Below are 6,620 nucleotides of genomic sequence, written 5' to 3'. Positions count from 1 at the left end.
AGTCATCCTTTTTGGGCTCTGTATCCCCTTGATCTCAGTGGAGCATGAAGAAACTCCCCGGACCAAATCCCCTGTGGGGTGCCAGACATGCCAGGGGGTGGGCAGAGATGTAAGAAGGCAGGAAGGGGCCTAGAGAAGAGGGAAGACTTCAGAACATGCACCCTGATGGCCTATGCAGCATATCACCTCTACTTCAAGGTTTTGTTTAGGTGGCACTGTGTTTAAATAGCAAACACAAAAATCTTTGCCTCAGTTGCCATCCATAGAAATCAGGAGGTTTCTCATAAAAATCCAGATTTCTCACTTTTCTTGGGAAAAAGAAATAAAAAAATTGGCAACTGTCAGCCTGCATGGCAACAAGAGAGCTGCTGAGCGGCAGGCACCCATCTAGATGTGGGCTTTCCGCACCACTGTCTCCGCCTGCTTCACTCAGGCCACTGCTGCAGCCAGGCTGGCTGGCAGTCTCCGGAAATAGCATGGGCCATCTTTCTTGACCACTATAACAACCCTGTGAGGTGGGTAAGATCCTTGTTACCAAGAGGGCAACCTGCCCCTAGTGTGTCTGGAGAGTCGAACCTTAATTTCAGGTCCTTGGACATTGGTGATCTTCCTTTGGCACCATGTTGCCCAGTACTTTGCTGGGGTTGGGGAAAGGACGCAAACAGGAATTCGTGGTAGCTGGAGCAAACCCTCCCATACACACCATGTGGCCAGGAACCCATTCTTAGGGCTTTATACCAGATCCCATTTAACTGTCAGATCTCCACAGAGTAGGTGCTGTTAGTAACCCCATTTGACAGATAGGGAAACTGCATCTAAGAGGTTAAATACCTTGCTCAAAGCTACACAGCTTACCAGTTGTAGAGGTGAGATTTGAACCCCGGCAGTCAGGCTCTAGAGTACTAACAACTGCACTGCCTATCAAGGGGTTTATATCGCCCAAGGCTCCCTCACTGGGGGCTGTTCATGCCCCCACAAACCCCCTCTGAACCAGTGAGTCTGGTCTCAAATCTCGTGTCAGCTTAAATCTCTCCTGAGACTTTGCCACACTGTTTTTCTGAGTCCCATGAGGTTGAGTGGGTCTCTGTTCTCCTAACTTGTGTCTTGTAGAAGGCCCTCACATCTGTTAGATCTGTGCTGACCACTATGGTAGCCACTGGGCACTGTGGCTATATTATAAATTTAAATTAATTATAATTATAAAAATAAAAATTCTGCTTCTTAGTTGCACTAGCCTTGTTTTAAGTGCTCAACAGCCACATGTGGCTAGTGGCTACTGTATCAGGTGGTGCAGACACAGAACATTTCCAGTTGCAGAAATTCCTGTTAGGGCTGCTTTGGATGGTGTGAGACTGAGTCAGGACCTCTGGGTTTGGGTTTCAGCTTTTACCAGCTGTTACCTTGTGATCCAACAGCCTATAGGGAGGCAAGTCAGAGCTTAGCACACAATAAGTGCTCAATATATGGTGTTCTCATCATCAGTGCCATCTTTTTGGGTAAAGTATTAGTTTAAGAAGACCCCCCAGGAGATTGAGACCATCCTGGCTAACACGGTGAAACCCCATCTCTACTAAAAATACAAAAAAAATTAGCCGGGCGTGGCGGCGGGTGTCTGTAGTCCCAGCTACTCGGGAGGCTGAGGCAGGAGAATGGCGTGAAGCTGGAAGGCGGAGCTTGCAGTGAGCTGAGATCGTGCCACTGCACTCCAACCTGGGCGACAGAGCGAGACTCCATCTCAAAAAAAAAAAAAAAGAAGACCCCCATATTATCTATTGATATTTAAAATTACCCCCAAACTTAGGGGCTTATAACAACATAAATATTATCTCACATTGTTTCTGTGAGTCAGAAGTCAGGAGCATTAGCTGGGCGATTCTGGCTCCATCTTGTGAGGTTGCAGTCGATGTTGGCCAGGTCTTGCTGTCATCTGAAAGCTTGACTGGGCTGGAGGATCCACTTCCAAGATGGCTCAGTTACATTTCTGACAACTCGGTGCTGGCTATTGGCAGGAGGCCTCAGTTCCTCATTGCGTGGACCCACATAGAGCTGATTGACAGTCCTTGTGATGCGGCAGCTGGTTTCTCTCAGAACAAGTGATCCAAGAGAGCCACCAAGTGGAAGCTACAGTGACTTTTATGACTTAGCTTGGAAGTCACCCACTATCTCTTCCATAATATTGCATGGGTCACATGTGTCAGCCCTATTCATTGTGACAGGAGACCACCCAGGGGCAGGAGCACCTGGATACAAGACTTATTGGAAGCCATCTTAAATGCTGGCAGACATAGCCCATCAGTGGTCAACCTCGACTAGGGCTTTATCTGTCTGGAGAGCCAACTCTGGTTATTTCTGATAATATATAATATTTCTGAGAATTGGGCAGTGGATGCAAAATGGATTTTGGACACTATTGGTCCACTTTTTGTTTTTTAATTTTTTGAGGTGGAGTCTCACTCTGTCGCCCAGGCTGGAGTGCCGTGGTATGATCTCAGCTCACTGCTATCTCTGCCTCCCAGGTTCAAGTGATTCTCCTGCCTCAGCCTCCCAAGTAGCTGAGATTACAGGCATGTGCCACAATGCCTGACTAATTTTTGTATTTTTAGTAGAGACAGGGTTTCACCATGTTGTCCAGGCTGGTCTCAAACTCCTGATCTCATGCGATCCGCCCACCTCGGCCTCCCAAAGCGTTGGGATTATAGGCATGAGCCACCACACCTGGCCAAAATGTAGGCACAGGTTTAACTAGTTTTCTGTTTGTTTCCAACCTCGATTAAACTCACTAAATTTAGGGGGAAAATCTCGTGTTTTGGCCCGGTCTCAAACTGGTGACCTTTCATGTGTGAGGCGAATGTGATAACCACTACATTACAGAAGCCAGGCATGGGCCACTTTTTGTTCATGATCTTGCCAATCTTCAGAGGTAGCAAAACCATGGGACAATGCCTGCATGGGGTGTGGGAAGGCCTACAAGCGAAACACATCTCCCCTACTTATGATTTGCTATGTTGTTTGGGGAGTAGACAGAATTCTAAGATGGCCTGCAAGATTTCTACCCTATATATACAACCTGTATAATTCTCTCTCCTTGAGGACCTGTAAATATGATGGGATGCCACAAGGTTTATCATTAGTTTACATTAGATAGCAAAGGTGAAAGTGCCCATCTGGTGGCAAGCAGCCAGCTGTAGTGGGGGTTTATCACTTTGCCCTCTAAATGCACTATTGTGCCACTGCTACCCTGCCTGCCTTTGTCCCTTAGGGTCTGGAACAGGGCCAAGCCTGTCTAGGAGGCTGTTTTGAGCTGGTCTGTGGCAAAACCTTATAGATGGTTTTGTTTGTTTGTTTGTTTTTCTTTTTTTAGACAGTCTCACTCTGTTGCCCAGGCTGGAGTGCAGTGGCACAATCTCAGCTCACTGCAACCTCTGCCTCCTAGGTGCAAGCGATTCTTGTGCCTCAGCCACCCAAGTAGCTGGGACTACAGGTGCATGCCACCATGTCTGGCTACATTTTGTATTTTTTATTTTTTGAGACAGAGTCTTGTTGTCACCCAAGCTGGAGTGCAGTGGCGTGATCTCAGCTCACTGCAACCTTCGCCTCCTGGGTTCAAGCGATTCTTCTGTCCCCGTCTCCCAAGTAGCTGGGATTACAGGTGTGAGCCACCGCGCCCAGCCTATTTTTGTAGTTTTAGTAGAGACGGGGTTTTACCATATTGGCCAGGCTGGTCTGGAACTCCTGACCTCAAGTGATCTGAAGTGATCTGCCTGGCTCGGCCTCCCAAAGTGCTAGGATTACAAGTGTGAGCCACCATGCCTGGCCACAACCTTATAGATGTATTATGGGTTTCACTTCCCTTAAAACCACTTCCTCTTTCCCTTGCCATCTTCACAGGTCTGTGCCCTACCCAGGGGGAAGCTGTCAGAGAATTTTACCTATGCTGTGGTTATAACTTAATAGAAGTTAAAAAAAAAAAAAAGAAAGAGAGAGAGAGAAACCCCAAGGTCAGTACTTAAACTGGGGAACTAGCTTGTTAATAATGGTGGAACACCAGGCAGCATGAAAGCTGGTAAATTGGAGATTTGGGCCTTATCCTCTCTACATGCCCCATCCTCACCCTCTGCAACACACATGTCACCTACACACAGCAGCGTGGTAGAATGAGAATGAAGAGAAACTCAGAGCCCCAGATTTAGTGGTAAGAGTGCAGGATTTGAATCAATTGTAGGCTTTGCCATCTGCTGTGACCTTAGCCTCCTCTCTTGGAGCCTCAGTTTCCCCATCTATAAAATGAGGAGGAAATACTGACTAGGGCCATGATTCTTAACCCTGGCTGCTCACTAGATTCACATGGGAGGGTTTCAAACAATACAGATGCCTGAGCTCCACACTCAGAGATGTTAATAGAATTGTTCCATGGCGTGGCCGGTATATTATTATTATTATTATTATTATTTTGAGACGGAGTTTCACTCTGCTGGAGAGACCCTAGGCTGGAGTGCAGTGGCGTGATCTCGGCTCGCTGCAGCCTCCGCCTCCTGGGTTCAAGCAATTCTCCTGCCTCAGCCTCCTGAGTAGCTGGGATTACAGGCGCACGCCACCACGCCTGGCTAATGTTTTGAATTTTTAGTAGAGACAGGGTTTCACCATGTTGGCCAGGCTGGTCTCAAACTCCTGACCTCAGGTGATCCACCCACCTCGACCTCCCAAAGTGCTGGGATTACAGGCGTGAGCCACTGCGCCCGGCCCGGTATATTAATTTTTATAGCTTGGCAAACGATTCTAACATAAAGAGGACTAAATTAATCCATAAATAGGTTCTAGTGTTAGGAAATTCCCTGGAAGTATGTAGAATTCTGTGCATAAACCCCCAAAGGGTCTCCCTCTGTCACCCAGGCTGGAGTGTAGTGGCACAATCACAGCTCACTGCAGCTTCCACTACCTGTGCTCCAGTGATCTTCCCACCTCAGCATCCCCCCGCCCCCACCCCATAGCTGGGACTACAGGCATGCACCACCACACCGGCTAATTATTATTATTATTATTATTATTATTTTTTTTTTTTTTTTGAGACGGAGTCTCACTGTGTCCCCCAGGCTGGAGTGCAGTGGCACGATCTCGGCTCACTGCAAGCTCCGCCTCCCGGGTTCACGCCATTCTCCTGCCTCAGCCTCCCAAGTAGCTGGGACTACAGGCGCCCGCCACCACGCCTGGCTAATTTTTTGTATTTTTTGGTAGAGACGGGGTTTCACCAGGTTAGCCAGGTTGGTCTCTTATCTCCTGACCTCGTGATCCGCCCGCCTTGGCCTCCCAAAGTGCTGGGATTACAGGCGTGAGCCACTGCGCCCGGCCCTATTTTTACATTTTTTTGTAGAGATGGGGCGGGGGGGGGGGGGTCTTGTTATGTTGCCCAGGGTGGTCTCGAACTCCTGGGCTTAAGTGATCCTTGCGCCTCGGCCTACCAAAGGGCTGGGATTAAGGCCCGGTTTTTAAATATAAATAAAATGAGAACTTAATGCTCGGGTGGAGAACAGTGCCACCTGCCGGTTTCACTTTGCATTAGCAATATCTAAATATCTGCCAATGCCATATAATGCAATTCACTGTTTATTGAGCACCAACTCAACATGCAAGGCATTGTGATGCACCCTTTAGGACATGCAGAGATAAGAGCTCCTTTCCCCATGAAGCTGGCAGCCTAGAGGGGACAATGGGCATGTAGGTAAAACCTCTGATCCAAAGCAGGCAGTCGATATGGTCCCATTGAGGGTCTGTGGGAATACAAGAAAAAAGCCTGGGGCCAGGGCTGGCTTCGTGGTTGTGCAGCCTGTGCTTGGAAGGTCCCTGCACTTGGTTTCATCATTTCCTGTAGCTGTCTTGAAGTTCCTTTTTTTTTTTTCATCCTGTGTTCAGTCGAATTGAAATTCTTTAATAATTTTTGAACAACAGGCCATTTTGCACTGGGGCCCACAAATTATATAGCTAGTTCTACCTAGAGTAGTTTGGGAAATTTTGGAAGAGGTGACACAGGACCTGGCAGGGCAGTAGTGGAGGGAGAGGAAAACAGGAGGCATATGGTAGTGTGGAAGTGGGGGTGGGATCCTTAGTCCTGGGTGACTGGGTGGTGTGGGGGAAGGAGCTAGAGCTGGTGCTGCAAGGCAGGTGGAGAGGGAAAGGAGTTTGATGTTAGATGGCTTCAGACTCAGTGCAAGGAAGACCTCCAAGGACAGTTTCAACAGCTGGAACTCAGTAGCTAGGCCAGGGCTGGAGCTTTGGTCACAGGCTTCCAGATGGATACCTTGGGGACACCAAAGGTTATAGGATCCCCTGAGATGGGTGAGGACTAAGACAGAGCTGTATGGCTGGGTCTGGGCTTTTGGTCCAGCTTAGATTATTGGCTTCTGGGACTCCTGCCTTGAGGAGTGGTGGAGGAAGACTTTGGGGGCAGGGCTGGACGATGAGCGCTTGAGCCCCAATTCCCCACGTGGTGCGCTATGACACTGTTCTCAGCCTCCTCCCTCCTGGCTGCCTGCTTCAACACCACCATGGACGGTGAGTCAGGTGCTCATTTCAGGGACATTTCCCATTCAACTCATTTGCTGCCTTCCTCAGCCAAGATTCACCTT

Source organism: Gorilla gorilla, chromosome 21 (genome assembly GCF_029281585.2).
Source record: "Gorilla gorilla gorilla isolate KB3781 chromosome 21, NHGRI_mGorGor1-v2.1_pri, whole genome shotgun sequence".
Taxonomy (NCBI): domain Eukaryota; kingdom Metazoa; phylum Chordata; class Mammalia; order Primates; family Hominidae; genus Gorilla; species Gorilla gorilla.
The sequence above is the reverse complement of the archived record's forward strand: the minus strand, read 5'-3'. Positions refer to the sequence as shown.